This window comes from Choloepus didactylus, chromosome 4 (assembly GCF_015220235.1).
Source record: "Choloepus didactylus isolate mChoDid1 chromosome 4, mChoDid1.pri, whole genome shotgun sequence".
Lineage (NCBI taxonomy): Eukaryota > Metazoa > Chordata > Mammalia > Pilosa > Megalonychidae > Choloepus > Choloepus didactylus.
The window spans coordinates 170227406-170247155 of NC_051310.1; the positions used below are offsets into that span (position 1 = coordinate 170227406).

The 19750-nt window shown below is 40.0% G+C and overlaps 1 pseudogene; it reads left to right on the top strand.

Annotated features, from left to right (window-relative positions):
- Nucleotides 1-4067: 4067 nt before the first annotated feature.
- LOC119532412 overlaps nucleotides 4068-19750 on the top strand; it is a 237897-nt pseudogene continuing 222214 nt past the window's right edge.

Here is a 19750-nt window from a genome sequence, read left to right on the forward strand (position 1 = left end):
GGTGTTTTGAAACTATCTTTTAAAATGTTTGGAGTTTGTTAAAATGGAATTTGTATAATTTACAGTGAACATTTTCTTTCTTGCAGGTTTATAATTTGTTTGTATAAATGCAACTTGCGAAATCCAGAGAATGTTTTATTTATAGTTGTTGGAAATTTTGTAGCAAATTATTTTCTGGTTGGTTTTACCAGTTAATGCTTCCCTTCACTGCCTGTTTTTGTTTTGTTTTGTTTTGTTGTTTGTTTGTTTGTTTGTTTTTTCCCCATATAGAGGTTAGAGTCACATGTCAAAGGTTGTCTTTCACAATCTGGTTCCTTAAGAGCACAGGTAGACAAACTACAGCCTGTTGGTTAGATCTGGCTAGCCATCTGATTTTTTTAGATAGTTTAATTATATATAATTTATTAAAAATTATAATTTTAATTATAAAACACACCCATTAGTTTATGTATTGGCCATAGCTGCTTTCACAGAGTTTGGTAGTTGTGATAGACTGTATTGCCTGCAAAGCTTTAAAATATTTACTTTCTGTTCAATGAAATTTTTTGCTGACTTCTGCTTAAGATAAAAAACCTAAAAACTGGGTTTTATTATGAAAAAATGGTATTAAAACTTTTTATAGAAAGGCATTAAATAAAAATGTTTGCATGAATGCGATGAGTACAGCAAATGTCTTTTTAATTAAATATTATGTGTAGAGTTTATTACTCAAAATTTTGTTTATGCTTAGCTAACATTGATTGGAATAAAAATTATGAGACATGCTTCAGTATTCCCCTTTGTAGATTTTTTTTTTTTAACCTTTGGAAAAGAATAGTAGTCAAGAGTCAGGATTAATGAAGACAGTAAATTTTATAGTAGTAGTTATAACCTAGCCTGGATGTTTTGATTCATTAAAGTTGTCTAAGGAAGGGATGAAAGACACTTGTATCTTTGAAATAGGAAAATTTAAACCAATGAGAAAGTGCTCTAGAAGGAGAAGTGAAAAGCTGCTTCTGCTCTGATGGGATATGGGGGTGTGGGGGTGGGTGGTGATATGCTATAAAAGACTGGGGCTGTTGCTATGGTGTTAGATCCATCCAGTTAGTGTGGCCTGGAGACCTGGTTTGAATTTGTTACATACCCCAGAAAAGACCATGTTCTTTTAATCCATTCTTGTGGGGGCAGGCCTATTGTGGGTGGGACCATTTGGTTAGGCTATTTAAATTGAGATGTGACCCAGCCCATTCAAGGTGGGCTTTCCTGGAGTCCTTTGTGAAGAGGATAAAAGATAGTAAAAGCCCAGAGGAGAGCTTAGAAACACCCAGAGACATTTGGAGACAGCCATTGAAACCAGAACCAGGAAACAAGGACCAGCAGATGTTGCCATGTGCCTTCCCATGTGACAGAGGAACCCTGGATGCCAGCAGCCTTTCCCCAGAGAAGGTTATTTTCCTCTTGGTGCCTTAATTTGGACATTTTCACGACCTTACAACTGTGTAACCTAATAAACTCTATTGAAAAAGCCAACCCATTTCTGGTATATTGAATTCTGGCAGCTTTAGCAAACTGAAACAAGATCTAACTTGGCTCCTCTGGTTTTCCTTTGCATAGGAAATAGAGACCCAAAAAGCCAAGTCATAGTCCAAAAGGAAACAATGTCAGGGCGACCACAAACCATATCTATCTTAAGTGGAAATGTGAGATGAGGGTAGCAGTGGTTCCCAGTGCTTGGGGCCTGGGGATAGAAGAAAGGTGACCTGGTACCATTTGTTTTCCATTTCATTCATGGACATAACAAATGGACTGATCTTTTCTTTTTAAAGGCTGGGATTTGTTTGAACCCTGAGGACAGGCTAGGGGGAATTGAGTTTTTTTCCCAAATTACCTATAATAATCCATGCAGCATAATCAAGGTTTTCATGACCTGCAGTTTGCTTTTCAGCAGTTATAGTTGCTGCCAATGATGTCCCTGCATATCATGGAACAATGCATGTGTTCTCTGTGTTGGACATACCTGGGTTCACATCCTGGCTAGTGACTAAGCTTATCTTTGGGAAGTGAAAGACAGAAGTACCATATCTGTCTGTTTTCTAAGAAGGATCTTAGAGGATTAAAAGGAAAAAATGCATAAAAATAAAGTTGGTTGTACTTGAGTAAATGGGCAATTCTTGCCCAGTGTTTTTACGTGTATAATCCCATTTCTGCTATTGCAGTTCAAAGAGCTTTTCTAGTGGCTGAACAACAACCATGTGTTCAACTTATGTTTGGTCATATCTACAAGTATAAGAATCTTTAGGGAGTACAAAATTTGTGAATTCAGGACTGTCCTAGAGAATTCCACCCACATTGTGTGTTGCATCTCACTAAAACAGCATCAGGACTCATTCCAAAAGAAGAAATAGCGGGAGACTCAGCCAGGACTGCCCTAAACTGCCCTACGTTTGGGGCTGTTGAGATTCCTAAGAAAGAGGCACTAAGGTCCAGGGTGATCAATCCTTAGGCAATTATTAGGGGAATGGACAGAGGGGTGCAGCTACCTCTCAATGAACATAGAGACCTGAAGAAGTTCACTGGAGTTTGCATCTGTGGCAACTGCTTTAGATTCTGTAGGGTTGGGGGACAAAGGTGGCTGGATGCCAGAGGCTTGCAAGCAAGTTTTGGGAAAGCATCTGGGTATGTGCTGTTTTCTCAAAATAGTGCTTGGGGGCGGGCAGTGTTCAAGGTTACAGCAACCAAAGCTCTGCGTGGCTTCAGGGAGTTACAGGGAGGGGTGCCTGAGAGGGGAGGCAGGTGCAAGGTCAGCCCTCGTCAGGTAGGAGATGCTATATGTATGATACAGTAGTCTGTAATCATAGCAGTCCTGTTGTCCTGCACCATTTTGTTTTAAATTTATACTGGTAATTCATGAAAAAGTTATCATAAAAAATAAAACAACAACAATACAAAAAGAATAAAAGGTCCTTTTGACCACTCCCTTGCCTTGCCAACCCATCTTGATTCCCATCACCAGGGGTAACTACTGTTATCAGGTATTTTTTTCCTCCACAATTATATGTACAGTGTCTTTTTTAAATCTTCTGGTAAGAAGATATAACAAAGACATTCTTAGGAATTTAAGCTTTAGGTAAGATGAAAAGAAACTCTTTACCCTTCCACAATATGCATTTCTTCTGAGTTTGGAGCATGGTTATATGTATGAAGTAAAATTAATGATTACCTAGGGGCTAAATTTAGATGCAATTACAATTCAAAAATTATTATAGCTTAAATATTTGTAAAAATCTCTTTATTGTGAAGAAAATTCTGTATTCACCTTTAATTGTTGACTAAGAAATATGCAGGTTCACCAGAGGTAACACACTGGTGGCCTGCTTCCCAGATTTGGCTTACAAATGAATTTGATTTGGCCTGTATAGTGTTTTAAAATTTTTGAATTTAAGTATCTTTAGTTAGAGCATGCATTCTTCACAATGTCCTCCACTCCCTCCATCACTTGAGCCATTTTTGATACCTTCTTGGGCTTAAAAGCTCTTCTAATCTGGAACTTCTGCTTTGAGAAAAGGAGAGGTTCAGAGTTAAACTGAACTGCTTTTGTTTTGGTCATACCATAGCTAAGAGACTTTGGAGAGTTCCCTGATAAAAACCGTTATTTAATGTTTCTAACATATGTGTATGTGTGTCTATATGATTTTCTTTTGATATTGTACAATAATTCTTCCATAATTGACATAATTCTTTAAAATGATTGATGTCCAGCTTATCTTTGCATATTATTCAGCAGTGAGATTGCTAAGATTTGAAGTGTGGTTCTTGATTTCTTAGTTGTTCATGTAAACTGTTTTTTTTTTTTTTACTTGGGTGGTGAGTAGGCAGAAGTTTGCTTTATTATTCATTACACTACTTATATGGTGTAAGTATTCTTTTGAATATATGAAGTTTTATTTTTTTAGAATAGTTGTTTAGGGTTTGGTTTATGGTATCTTCTTCCCTAAAATAAAACCAAATAATTAATATGAAAGAAAGTTAATCTCACTTGAAACTCTGATATTTATAATTTTTTTCTTAATTATTGATATAGATGAGTAACAGGAGAGGATTTGACAATGTAGAACTGGGAGTCACAGGGAAAAAGAAGGTGGTCACAAAGAGAGTCATTCACTTTGTTAGTGGTGAAACAATGGAGGAGTACAGCATTGATGAGGATGAAGTTGATGACCCAGAGAAGAAAGATGTTTTACCAACTGTTGATCTGGTAAGTTTGATATTGATAATGTTTTTTGTCAAAAGGTTTTGTTTTGATTGGTTTGTTTCTCCTTAAACACTGGACAGAGGGAACCTTTGAGAAATTATATCAACTATTCTGATTATAAAATTATGTGTCATTTTAGTAGAAAATAGTATTTTTATACAATATGGAATACATTGTTTTGTGTGTCAGAATTCTTTATCAGTTTGTATAGTTTCCTTTAAAATTCATCTTATTGAGTAGAGTACTTCAATTACAGACCCTTTGAGTTAAAGAACACACTAATATGATATTTTCCAACCAAAGGTTAGGATTGTCAGTTTTTTTTTTAAATAGTCCCCCAAGTTTTAATTGGAAGATAAGATTGTATAACTTAAGTTTGTGTGCTTCACTAGTTAAATTGGAGAATTTCTAAATTATAGAAGATGTGACTATAAAGTTATAAGATGAGCTGTACATTTAAAAAAAAGGAGTGTTGCCTTTCTAAGTAATCATTTTGAGAGTCCAGTTGATCAAATATTTATGGACTTTTTAACAGGCACTATTTTAGGCCTTAGTGATGTAGCAATGGACAAGATAAATTTTTCCTCTTACATGCTAGTGGCCAGACAAGCAATAAACAAATATACATATTTGTATTATCAGGCTATGAAAAGAGCTATGAAGATAATAAAGCATAATATCAGGATGGAGAATTGTTAGTTCATATATATATATAAATCATATATATATACATATAATTTTTTTGGGGGGGTTTAAAAAACTTTTTATTTTGAATTAATTCCAGACTTTCTGGACAGTTGCAAAAACATGCCAAACCCATACAGAGAACTCCAATATACCTGCCCCCATACCTAGATCCACCAATTTTAACATTTTACCACGTATGTTGTATCATTCTATCTATCCACCTGTCTATCAATCTTTCTATCTGTTTTTTGAATGTTTGAGAGTTGGTTGTAAATATCATGCTTCTTGAACACTTAATACTTCCATTTACATTTCCTAAGAACAAAGATATTCTCTTTTGTAACCACCTTAAGTACAGTTATCAAGTTCAAGAAATTTAACATTGATATAAAGCTTACAGTCTGTATTCCAGTTTTTTCATGTGTCCCAATAATGTCTTTTTGAGTCATTTTTCCTCTATTATTAGACCCCATCAAGGATTATGTATTGCATTTAATTGTCATTGTCTCTTTAGTTGCTCTTTTTTTTTTAAATTGTGGAAACATATATACAACATTAACTTTCCTATCTCAGCCATTTCCAAGAACACCATTCATTAGTATTAATCACATCCGTAATATTGTGCTACCTTTACTACCACATCCATTATCAGAACTCTCCCATTGCTTCAAACAGAAATACTACATCCATTATGCATCAAGTCTCCGTTCTTTCACCCCTGACCCTGGTAATCTGCATTCTACTCTTTGTCTTTATGAATTTGCATATTCTGGATATTTCATGCACGTGGAATCATATATCTGTCCTTTTGTGTCTAACGTATTTCACTCAAAATGGTATCTTCAGGTTTCATCCATATGATGGCATGGATCAAAACGTCATTCCTTTTAAGGTTGAGTAGTATTCCATTGTATGTATTTATGATGTTTTGCTTATCAGTTCATCTATTGATGGACACTTGGTTGCCTCCATGGTTTTGTGACTAATGCTGCCATGAACGTTTGTAAACAAATATCTGTCTGAGACCCTGCTTTCAATTCTTTTGTGTATATACCTAGAAGTAGAATGGATGGGTAATATGGTAGTTCCATGTTTAACTTTCTGAGGAACCACCAAACTGTTTTCCTTAAAAGGTGCACCATTTTACATTCTCACCAACAATATATGAGGGTTCCTATTTCTCTGCATCCTCACCAGCACTTGTTATTTGCTGTTTTTATTAATAATAGTCATTCCAGTGAGGTGAAATGGTATCTCATTGTTGCATTTCCCTAATGGCTAATGATGTTGAGCATTTTGTCATGTCCTTATTGGAGATATTGGTGTTTCTGACATAGTACAAAGCAACAAATGTTTTTGGGCACAAGTCTGGCACATCTCAAGTGACAATGTAATAGAGAGTGGAGGGAGGTACATGTCTGCAGAAGGTTGGAGCCTGGGAGGTCCTATGTGAATTTGAAATGGGAAGATGTTGTAAACTAAGCAGGGGATGGATGGAGTACCAGTGGCAAATTTTCTGTCAATATTTAGGGTGTTCTGCTCACTTTTATAGAATTCCATCTAAATCTCAAATAATTTCTTTTCAGATTTCTCTTTAATATAATTTTTATTTGATTTTCATTATGATTTTCCTGAAGAATGGCTTGCTATCTTTATTTTAAGCATTTATGTTTGAGAATTTAAAGTATTTAACATCAAAAATCTGTAACAGATTTTACACATGCTATTTCTCAAACCCCTATCTCTACTTTTCTGCCATCAGTTACATATTGGCTGTCATGGTGGAGTGGAGAGAGCATTGATGTCTGGCTTTACCTCTGACTCACTGAGGTGCCTTGGGGCAGCCTGGCTTCACTTTCTCCACCTTCCAAAGCAGCATGTCCAATCTGTTAATATCTAAATATTCAAGATACAGTATCCTGATTTCCTAGTGAATACAGGCCCTGCCATAGTTACATGCTGAGCAGATAGATGCCTACAGGGCCCTGCTGTCACCCAGGAGGAGGAATCAACTACAACACAGAGGAGATGGTCTTTGAGCTGGGCTTCCACAGATGAACTCTGCTTTGGGCCAGTGATTAGAACAAGTACATCCAAATCACCAAAATCTTAGGAAGCATTTTCCAAAATAAATCTGGACTGCATTCTTGGTTAACTGGGAGAAATGAACAGGGCCATGGAAAGCTTGGTAGGAGGACAGAGGTCATCTTTCATGGAGAGCTAGATTCATTTCTGGTGGTCAGCTGGTTGAATGCTGATCTTGGGTGATAAGTAGGCTCTTCTCCACATGTCTCTTGCATGCACATATGCCGCCATCCCCTTTCCTGGCCAGCCCAGTCATGTTCTCAAGCTGGACTGGGAACATCCTCATGGCCATCTCAGAGAAGCAAGAGCTGTTAATTTATATTTGACTTAAAAACAAAATGTTTTTTCCTATTATTCATTAGAATTGGCTATACATGAATTTGAGCTGTTAAAAAAATCAGATTTTCTGCTACAGAAAATATTCAAGGGATTCTGCATGTTCAAATGCACATTGAATATTGCAGAAAAGTTTCATGCAGTGAGAGAGTTGTTGGACTAAATATCTGCCTTTTAAATTACTTTGTGGAATTCTTATTTGTCTGTATAAGTTTGTGTGTATATATACATATATTTAAAACATACATAAACATTGTCTCAAAAGTTGTCTCTATCTATTAGAAACTGATAATGGCATTGTCAGAGAAAAAAAGTCATCTTATTACTTACCTAACTATTTACTCTTAAAATCTTAAATGACCTTGTTATAGTATGTCCAAATTAGGATTTCCTTGAATTCTTATGCCCAAAGAATACTACTGGGATCCTGAGTAATAACTTCTGGTGTAATAAGAAAGCTTACTTCCTTCACTGAGAGGGATCATGTGAAGTGAGAAGCTTGGTTTTTATTTCTGGCTCTATTCTGTAGTGGTTATCTCTCTTTGAGTAAAGACTTAAACCATTGCACTTCAGGTTCCACAATTATTAAAGAGAGACAACATCTGCCCCTTCTACATTCAGAATTGTTTTTGAAGATTAGATAATATATATGAAAAGTCATTAAACAATAACTAATAACTATGTACATGTAAGGTGGTTTTAGTTAACCAATATGGCTGTAAGTAACAAATATAGTTGTAAATGAGGAGTCCAGCTCCTGACCAAAAAACCCTGTGTGTGTTTTTTTGTTCCTGACCACAGGCAATTTCAAAGGCTTTACCCGACAGGCCTCACAGGGGAAAACTGCCCTCTCCATACCAGACTTGGTACTCAGCCAATGCACTGGAGTCTCTGAAGGGAGTGGCAGTCCTGGCCAGTCGTGCTCTTACAGGTATCTGTGTTGTTAGCCCAGGTGCCTCCCTTCTGAGGGGTTCAAAACTGAGGCTTCCTTCTTCAGCCACTCTGCTGAGACCTCCTTATCAGGGAGAAGAGGGAGCAACTTTGAAGATGCTTTTCTGACTCAGTACTCAGAACTTTTACACTCCTATCCCTTCCTCATTTCCCTGGTCTCCTGAGTCCATAAAATGGCAGAACCTTTTGTTAGGGCTCCCTTGGAATTTTGGCTTGTTGACTTAATTGGACACTTTAAACATGTGGTAGCTCAGTTCACTTGTGATAGTAAGTAGCACAAGCGATCTTACCTCAAATTCCATTATAATTTGAAAACTCATAACCAATTTCTTAATTTTCCCTATAATTCTTATTCAGTATCATTTCAGAGTTTACAAAATTAATTTGCATAATGGCTCAAATCTTAGAATATCCATTCTGAAGTTTTAAAATTATATTTTCTTTGGGGTAATTACTGTCTTCAAGAGTACAGTGATTTTTAGGCAATTAAGACTTACTAGCTACTATATTGCCAAAAGGGAGCTTGTAAACTCAGTCTGAAGCTGAGAGGTGACATTTTACTTGACTCTTAAACAAGATTTTCACAAAAAAATCTAGTAAAAATTTGTGAAGAATTTAAAATTAGCAAGTAGGAGTATTAGTTACCTTAACTGAGAAAAAATGGTAACAACTTCTTAAACCTTTTGCTGAAAGAGATACAATTCATGTCTTTGATATTTTTTATTGTCTTCATTTGGCTTATTAGTTATGCATGCATATATTAATATATGCATGTACATATTAATATTAATCTGACACTATGTGTATATATATATATTTTAATATTCATTTTATTGAGATATATTCACATACCATGCAGTCATACAGAACAAATCATACATTGGATTGTTCACAGTACCATTACATAGTTGTGCATTCATCACCAAAATCAATCTGTGACACCTTCATTACCACACACACAAAAATAACAAGAATAATAATTAAAGTGAAGAAGAGCAATTAAAGTAAAAAAGAACATTGGGTGCCTTTGTTTGTTTGTTTGTTTGTTTGTTTCCTTCCCCCATTTTTCTACTCATCCATCCATAAAGTAGACAAAGGGGAATGTGGTCCTCATGGCTTTCCCAATCCCATTGTCACCCCTCATAAGCTACATTTTTATACAATCATCTTCAAGATTCATGGGTTCTGGGTTGTAGTTTGATAGTTTCAGGTATCTACCGCCAGCTACCCCAATTCATTAGAACCTAAAAAGGGTTGTCTCTATTGTGCGTAAGAGTGCCCACCAGGGTGACCTCTCGGCTCCTTTTGGAATCTCTCTGCCACAGAAGCTTATTTCATTTCCTTACATTTCCCCCTTTTGGTCAAGAAGATGTTCTCCATCCCACGATGCTGGCTTTACATTCCTTCCCGGGAGTCATATTCCATGTTGCCAGAGAGATTCACTCCCCTGGGTGTCTGATCCCACATAGAGGGGAGGGCAGTGATTTCACCTTTCAAGTTGGCTTAGCTAGAGAGAGAGGGCCACATCTGAGCAACAAAGAGGCATTCGGGAGGAGGCTCTCAGGCAAAATTATAGGGAGGCCTAGCCTCTCCTTTGCAGCAAGTCTTCCCAAGGGCAAGTCCTGTGGTAGAGGGCTCAACCCATCAAACCACCAGTCCCCTATGTCTGTGAGCACATTAGCAAACATCTAGGTGGGGCAGGCCAATACCCCTGCATTCTCCACCAGCTCCTCAAGGGGGCGCTGCATATTTTTTCCTTTTTTTTTTTTTTAATTAACTCTTCTTTTTGGATCAACTGTATAAAAAATTTAAAAAAACATACAATAAAAGAACATTTCAAACAGAGCATAACAGGGGAGTAAGAAAAAGACAACTAACTTAAGATAACTACTTTACTTCCAGCACATTCCTACTCTACCCCAAGAAAGTAACCTAATATAGCAACATTTCTGTGAACTTGTTCCTACTATACCCATCAGAAATTAACAGACCATAGTCATTCCTGGGCATTCCCAGAACGTTAAATTTACCCACAATAGCTTATCTGTTCTTATTGGATTATCTTTCCCCCATCCTTAATTGCTCTCTATCGCTAGTTCCCCTACATTCTACATTACAAGCCATTTGTTTTACATATTTCAAAATTCACATAAGTGGTAGCATATTTCTCTTTCTGTGCCTGGCTTATTTTGCTCAGCATTATGTTTTCAAGGTTCATCCATGTTGTCATATGTTTCACGACATTGTTCCTTCTTACTGCCGCGTAGTATTCCATCGTGTGTATATACCACATTTTATTTATCCATTCATCTGTTGAAGGACGTTTGGGTTGTCAATTGTGAATAATGCTGCTATGAACATTGTCATGCAGATTTCTGTTCATGTCACTGCTTCCACATCTTCCGGGTATATACTGAGAAGTGCAATCACTGGATTGAAGGGTAACTCCATATCTAGTTTTCTAAGGAACTGCCGGACTGACTTCCAGAGTGGCTGAACCATTATACAGTCCCACCAACAATGAGTAAGAGTTCCAGTTTCTCCACATTCCCTCCAGCATTTGTAGTTTCCTGCTTGTTTAATAGCAGCCATTCTAATTGGTGTGAGATGGTATCTCACTGGGTCTTAATTTGCATCTCTCTAATAGTTAGTGAAGCTGAACATTTTTTCATGTGTTTCTTGGCCATTTGTATTTCCTCTTCAGAGAACTGTCTTTTCATATCTTTTGCCCATTTTATAATTGGGCTGTCTGTACTATCGTCATTGAGTTGTAGGACTTCTTTATATATGCACGATATCAGTCTTTTGTCAGATACATGGTTTCCAAAAATTTTTTCCCATTGAGTTGGCTGCCTCTTTACCTTTTTGACAAATTCCTCTGAGGTACAGAAACTTCTAAGCTTGAGTAGTTCCCATTTATCTGTTTTTTCTTTTGTTGCTTGTGCTTTGGGTGTAAAGTCTAGGAAGTGACCGCCTAATACAAGGTCTTGAAGATGTTTCCCTACATTATCTTCTAGGAGTTTTATGGTACTTTCTTTTATATTGAGATCTTTGATCCATTTTGAGTTAATTTTTGTGTAGGGTGTGAGGTAGGGGTCCTCTTTCATTCTTTTGGATATGGATATCCAACTCTCCCAGCCCCATTTGTTGAAAAGACCATTATGACCCAGTTCAGTGACTTTGGGGGCCTTATCAAAGATCAGTCGGCCATAGATCTGAGGGTCTATCTCCAAATTCTCAGTTTGATTACATTGATCAATATGTCTATCTTTGTGCCAGTACCATGCTGTTTGGACTACTGTGGCTTTATAATAAGCTTCAAAGTCAGGGAGTGTAAGTCCTTCCACTTCGTTTTTCTTTTTTAGAGTGTCTTTAGCAATTCGAGGCATCTTCCCTTTCCAAATAAATTTGATTACTAGCTTTTCCATCTGCAAAGTAGATTGTTGGAATTTTGATTAAGATTGCATTGAATGTGTAGATGAGTGTGGGTAGAATTGACATCTTAATGACACCTAGCCTTCCTATCCATGAACATGGAATATTTTTCTATCTTTTAAGGTCCCCTTCCATTTCTTTTAGTAGAGCTATGTAGTTTTCTTTGTATAGGTCTTTTACATCTTTGGTTAAGTTTGTTCCTAGGTACTTGATTTTTTTAGTTGCTATTGAAAATGGTATCTTTTTCTTGAGTGTCTCTTCAGTTTGTTCATTTCTAGCATATAGAAACATTACTGACTTATGTGCATTAATCTTGTATCCCGCTACTTTGCTAAATTTGTTTATTAACTCTAGTAGCTGTATCGTCGATTTCTCAGGGTTTTCCAGATATAAGATCATATCATCTGCAAGCAATGACAGTTTCCAATTCTTCCTTTCCAGTTTGGATGCTTTTTATTTCTTTGTCTTGCCGGATTGCCCTGGCTAGCACTTCCAGCACAATGTTGAATAACAGTGGTGATAGCGGGCATCCTTGTCTTGTTCCTGATCTTAGAGGGAAGGCTTTCAGTCTCTCACCATTGAGTACAATGCTGGCTGTGGGTTTTTCGTATATGCTCCTTATCATATTGAGGAAGTTTCCTTCAATTCCTACCTTTTGAAGTGTTTTTATCAAAAAGGAATGTTGGATTTTGTCGAATGCTTTTTCAGCATCTATTGAGATGATCATTTGATTTTTCCCTTTTGATCTGTTAATGTGTTGTAATACATTGATTGATTTTCTTATGTTGAACCATCCTTGCATGCCTGGAATGAACCCAACTTGGACATGGTGTATGATTTTTTAATGTGCCTTTGGATTTGATTTGCAAGTATTTTGTTGAGAATTTTTGCGTCTATGTTCATTGGGGAGATTGGCTGGTAGGTTTCCTTTTTTGTAGCATCTTTGCCTGGTTTTGGTATTAGATTGATGTTAGCTTCATAAAATGAGTTAGGTAGTGTTCCATTTTCTTGGATGTTTTGAAAGAGTTTAAGTAAGATTGGTGTCAGTTCTTTTTGGAAAGTTTGGTAGAATTCTCCTGTGAAGCCATCTGGCCCTGGGCATTTATTTGTGGGAAGCTTTCTGATGACTCATTGGATTTTTTTGCTTGTGATTTGTTGGTTGAGGTCTTCTGTTTCTTCTCTAGTCAGTCTAGGTTGTTCATATGTTTCCAGGAAATTGTCCATTTCCTCTACATTGTCCAGTTTGTTGGCATACAGTTGTTCATAGTATCCTCTTATAATTTTTTAATTTCTTCAGGATCCACAGTAATGTCACCTTTCTCATTCATTATTTTGTTTATATAGGTCTTCTCTCTTTTTGATTTTGTCAGTCTAGCTAGCGGCTTGTCAATCTTGTTGATCTTTTCAAAGAACCAACTTTAGGTGTTATTTATCCTCTCTATTGTTTTTTTGTTCTCTATGTCATTTATTTCTGCTTTAATCCTTGTTATTTCTTTTCTTCTACTTAGTTTAGGGTTGTTTTGCTGTTCATTTTCTAGCTTCTTCAGTTGATCCATTAGTTCTTTGATTTTGGCTCTTTCTTCCTTTTTAATATATGCGTTTAGTGCTATAAATTTCCCCCTTAGCACTGCTTTTGCTGCATCCCATAGGTTTTGGTATGTTGTGTTCTCATTTTCATTCATCTCTATATATTTAGAAATTTCTCTTGCTATTTCTTCTTTAACCCACTGATTGTTTAGGGACGTGTTGTTTAACCTCCAGGTATTTGTGAATTTTCTAAGCTTCTGATGGTTATTGACTTCTAATTGTATTCCGTTGCAGTCAGAGAATGTGCTTTGAGTAATTTCAATTTTTTTAAATTTATTGAGGCTTGTTTTATGTCCCAGGATATGATCTATTCTGGAGAAAGTTCTGTGAGCACTAGAGAAGAATGTGTATCCTGGTGATCTGGGATGCAGTGTTCTGTATATGTTTGTTAAATCCAATTCATTTATCAGATTGTTTATGTTTTCAGTTTCCTCATTGGTCTTCTGTCTGGTTGATCTATCTATAGGAGAGAGTGATGTGTTGAAGTCTCCCACAATTATTGGGGAAACATCAATTGCTTTCTTTAGTTTTGCCAGTGTTTCTCTCATGTATTTTGTGGCACCTTGATTGGGTGCATAAACATTTATGATTGTTATTTCTTCTTGCTGAATTGCCCCTTTTATTAGTATGTAGTGGCCTTCTTTGTCTCTCATAACATCCTTGCATTTAAAGTCTTATTTTATCTGAGATTAATATTGCTACACCTGCTTTCTTTTGGCTGTAGCTTGCATGAAATTTTTTTTCCCATCCTTTCACTTTCAATTTCTTTGTGTCCCTGTGTCTACGATGAGTCTCTTGTATGCAACATATTGATCGTTCATTGTTATTTATCCATTCTACAAATCTATATCTTTTAATTGGGGAGTTTAATCCATTTACATTCAACGTTATAACCGTGAAGGCATTTCTTGAATCAGTCATCTTATCCTTTGGTTTATGTTTGTCAGATATATTTTTTCCCTCTCTCTATTAATATCCTTTAATGTACCCATACCGAATCTCTTTAGTGCTGAACCTTTTTCCATGTCTCTCTCTCCTTTTTTTGTTTCTTTGTCTGTAGGGCTCCCTTTAGTATCTCCAGTTGGGCAGATCTCTTGTTAGCATATTCTCTCAGCATTTGTTTGTATGTGAAAAATTTAAGCTCTCCCTCAAATTTGAAAGAGAGCTTTGCGGGATAAAGTATTCTTGGTTGGAAATTTTTCTCGCTCAGAATTTTAAATATGTCATGCCACTGCCTTCTTTCATTATTGCAGCTTTAATGTAGACTTCTGGTCATCAAGTCAACTTGCAAATTGTTCCCCTCCCTCCCCTTAATAACTTTAGTTTTTTGAATTTTAAACATAAATTTTAAACACTAATAGATTACATTATGGTTTAATTTTGTCCACTCAGAAGATTTTTCCACTGAATCTTTTTTTTTCTTTTTAGCCAGAATTAACTTCCTTTTTGATTTCCATTTCAATAAAGATTTTTAAAGCTTAAAACTAACCAAGACTCTTACTTCAAAAAAAATTTTTTGGGGCAAAATAAGCACATCTTAAGTGCCATTAGAAAGTTTCCAAGTGAATATTTGATTAAATTTCTAATTCTTTTATAGACAGAAGGGTGCTAAGGCCGAATAGCTTTTCTTTAAATAAAAATGTTCTGTCTGCTGTGCGTTTCCTTCCACTTCTACCAGGAATAAAGTCTATGCTTTGTTTTAAAAGTTTATTTTAAAACTGTACAAGAAGATGAGTTATACAGTCATTGTCTGACAGTATGAAAAGTATGATTTTACATTGTGGATGATTGTTCGGTATGTGAATATATCTCAATAAAACTGAATTAAAAAAATAAGACACTGAATAAGCGTAAAGAAGAATCTGAAAACATGCAAAGAAAAATAACAGAACTTATGGGAATGAAAGGCACACAGATGATTAAAAATATGCTAGAGTCTTGACCAAAAGGAGGAAGATAAATGAAACAAAGTAAAGTTCCTGTGGCTGAGAGATTTCAAATGAAGTTGAGAGGTCATTCTGGAGGTTATTATGTGATATGTAGATATCCTTTTTTAGTTTTTGGTGTATTTTAATAGCTAGAAATAAATACCTGAAGCTGTTGAACAATGGGGGGTGGGGATGGGATGTTTTGGGTATTCTTCTTTACTTGTATTTTTATTCTTCTTATAATTTTTATTTTTTTGAGTAATGAAAATGTTCAAAAATTGATTGTGGTGATGAATGCACAACTATGTGATGGTACTGTGAACAATTGATTGTACACTGTGGATGACTGTAGAAAGCCGCCTCCCGAATCGGGCCTAGCGTATGCGCTGCAGCCTGCTCTAGAGTTACCCCCGCCCATCGAGTGAGCCAAGATGGCGCCTGCATCCTGTTTCCGCATAGTGACGCATGTATCCGCCACCCGCTCCTACCAATCGAAATCCTGTATACGCGATACTAGCCTAGAAGCTTATTGGTTGTTAATTGTGTATAAAAGGTCTTACCCGGACGGGGTAGGGTGAGACAGCCCACAAGGAGCCGTGCCTGACGGCCACATCGAGGCTGCTCTCCCACGAGGCGCCGTGCCCCGTGTGGGAACCAGTAACACAGAATGTTCATCTAGCTGTAGTAAGGGCTTGCTTTCACAACTGCCGTGTGGTTCGAGTCGTGATTCATGACCAGGTTAGTTCGCGCAGTCTGCATCTCTCTCTCTCCTTCCCTGTTTCCCCTCGCCGGCCGGGAACCGGGGACCGAGCGGGGCAGCGCCGGGCAAGTGGTGGCCCGTACGGGGAAGCTCCTCCTCCTGCCTCGCTCTCGACGGTCCCTCTGTGAGGAGAGCAGCGCTGCGCGTCGAGCTTACGGCGGACTTCCCGCGCCTGATCAACGCGAGAAGGTGAGTGCGTCTTATTACATGATAGTTAGGGCCCGTGGGTTTTCAGGTGACCCCGGGGGACTCGGAAGAGCTCTCCGAGTGACTGAAGTATAGTGCCGACTGCAATCATGGGGCAGTCCGGAAGTTCACCTCTCTTAGCTCCCTTAAAGAACCTTTTGAAACAACGGGGTATCTCGGTCAGGAAAAGCTCCCTTCAGCGTTTTCTTGATGATGTTGATACTTTTGCCCCTTGGTTTGCCTGCACCGGCAGCCTTAGCCTACCCTCTTGGATGAAGCTCGGTCGCGACATAGACCGAGCGCGCCAGACGGGCGTGTGTATGGACCCGATTCTAGTACCCATATGGGAGACCGTCCGTGCGGTCCTTGAACTAGAATCGGCTACCGGCCTAAGCCCGTCCTCTGTCTTGCAAGAAGCACGGTGCGCGCTCCAAGAAACCCAGTCAGTTTCGTCAGCGGACGGCTCCTGTAAGGGCAAACCGCCGGAGTCCAGTGACTCTGACTCAGAGTCAGATAGCGATACTGACGAGAAGGCGGAAGCATCCCCGCTAATTGAGTGGGAGGAGCCTCCCGCCACACCCGTGCGGCCTTCCGCCCCGCCAATGTCTACCGCTGCACCCCCAGGGACACCCCAGCTCCCAACTGACGCCTTGGGCGGTCCCACCAAAGGACCTTGCCGAGAGCTCCCTCTAGTGGCCATGCCCAGTAAATGTAATTATCCTTTGCTGCCAGACCCGGAAACCCCGATGGGTCGGTCAGGGGAGGGGCAACCTTTGCCGTACCCCCCGCCCGAGTATACAGGCCCTCAGGACCCTTTGCCATTAGGTAGTGGTGGGAGACATTTCTGGAGATGGAACCCTTTCACAACATTTAGACCTTTTGGCATGCTGGGTGGCTACCAGCCACTTGAGCCGCAGCCAGTCTCAGAAATGTACCCGGTTATTATCAATCCCCAAGGTGGCAATCGGCACGAATCATATGATTACAAACTATTGAGGGAATTGAGGCAGGCCGTCCATCAGTATGGCCCCAATGCCCCTTATACCTTGAACATGATCGAGAACCTCTCTGCTCTAAATCATACACCCGCAGATATTTTTCAGCTAGCCCGTGCTTGCTTGCCGTCAGGCCGATTCATAGATTGGAAAGCATGGTTTGAGGAGTTAGCTGAAGAGCAGGCCGCAAGGAATGCGGCGGGGAGACGTGGCGGGTGGAATGCTGACATGCTGTTGGGGAGAGGCGCCCATGCCCAGAACCAAACGGGTTTCCCACAAGAGGTCTATGCCCAGATCTTCTGCTGTTTTGTGGGTGCCTGGAAAAAGCTAACAGGTGAGGGAGAGGCTCAGGCCTCACTCAGCAATATACACCAAGGCCCCACAGAACCATTTGCGGATTTTGTAGCCAGGATGCAAACCGCAGCTGAGAGAATCTTCTCAGATCCAGGAGTAGCAGAGACTGTGGTTAAGCAAATGATTTTTGAGCAGTGCAACAAGGAGTGCAAAGTTATCCTGGCACAAAACAGAGCAAAAAATTTGACAGAGTGGGTCAGGCTCTGTAGAGATGCTGGCAGCCCTTTAACTAATGCAGGTCTAGCTGCCATGCTAGCCAGCTCCCTACAGGTGGCTACAAAAAGCCCGAGAACCTTAGGGGCAAAGTCTAACGGGTGCTATGGCTGTGGCCAATCAGGGCACTTTAAGAGAGATTGTCCCAATAGACGTCAACCCCCTGCCACTCAACGGTTTGGCGAACCAGGTGCAGCAACCAGGCCGTGTGGCCGTTGCCACAAAGGCCCCCACCGCGCAGAAGACTGTAAATCGGTTTTCGATGCGCAGGGTAGACGCCTCTCTGGCCGCCCCGAGCAGATTCCAAAAAACGGGAAGAGGGGGTCCGCCCTTTCGACGGACCCCCTTGCATGCCATTCGACAACACAGGATCCGATCAAATTCGTGCGTCCCCCGGCTCAGCAGGACTGGACCTCTGTGCCACCTCCAGACTCGTACTAACCCCCTCCATCGGTGTCCAGTTAGTAGGGACCTCCTTCAAGGGGCCCTTACCGGCTGGTACTGTAGGGCTCATATTGGGAAGAGCATCCACGGCCCTGAAAGGATTAACAGTTATACCAGGACTTGTAGATTCAGATTTCACAGGCCGTGCCCAAGTTATGGTTCAATCTCAGCGGGGCACCTTAGTCATTGCAGAAGGTGATAAGCTGGCGCAGCTCCTGCTCTTACCCAGCTTACATGCAGTCTTTCCAAGCAGAATCAGACAGAGAGGGGAAAAAGGGTTCGGATCCAGTGGAGCGATTTTTGAGGGACTCCATATGTCCCTGGAGTCTCGACCTATGCTAACCATTAAGGTGCAAGGCAGATCTTTCTTGGGCCTGCTCGATACAGGGGCCGATCGGTCTATCATAAGACAACAAGAATGGCCCCCCACCTGGCCAGCGAGCGGGGCGGAAGAGCCCATTAGAGGAATAGGCCAAATTTCAGCGCCCATGCTCAGTGCAGCTGCCCTTCATTGGGCCGATGAGGAAGGACGCCAAGGCAGTTTCCAGCCTTATGTATTAGCCCTGCCTGTGTCTTTGTGGGGAGGAGACATTCTGACCCAAATGGACGTTACTTTGATTGGCGGCTGCTCCCCAGCCTCTGGGCGACTGCTAGAGGAGGTGGGGTGTGCCCCCGGCAAGGGTTTAGGAGCTTCACTGCACGGACGTGCGGAGCCTATACAAGCTGCCCCCAAGTCTGACAGACGAGGCTTGGGTTTTTCATGGGGGCCACTGAGGAGAGATTCCCACCCACACCTATAAAACTAAAATGGAAAACCGAGGCTCCGGTGTGGGTGCCTCAGTGGCCCTTGCCACAGGAAAAACTTGCAGCGTTGCACGCCCTAGTATCAGAACAACTAGAAAAGGGCCATATCGCCCCTTCCACGTCACCGTGGAACACCCCTATATTCGTAATAAAAAAGAAATCTGGTAAATGGAGACTGCTACATGATCTAAGAGCTATTAACGATTGCATGGAGCCTTTAGGGCCCGTTCAGATGGGACTGCCCCTCCTCTCGGCATTACCGGAGCACTGGTCGATTTTCATCATAGATCTGAAAGATTGCTTCTTTTCTATTCCGCTCCACCCTGGAGTTTCCCCCAAAAAAGTCCTAGAGCACTATCCTACAGCGGTTGCAGACTTGGCCCTAGAATGCATTAAAAGGGCTGTGCAGCATTTCGGTCAGCAGCCCAAAAATCTCAGGGTGCCTTATTCTTCCCAGCAGCTTGAGATACTCACCGGATGCATAGATCAATGGGCCATTCTCCGGTGTACATTTCTTGGTCCCATTAACAATCAGTTCCCTAAGGCTCCTCTCTTGCAGTTTGTCACCCGGCACCCAGTGATTTTTCCCAAAGTAACCTCTCCTAGGCCACTAGCAGGCGCCCCCACCGTATACACGGACGGCTCCAGCTCCGGAACAGGGGCGTATTGTGTGGAGGGGGACACTCCTAAAACAGTGCTCTTCCAACCACAAAAGCCTCAATGGGTAGAACTGCAGGTTATCATTGCAGTCCTG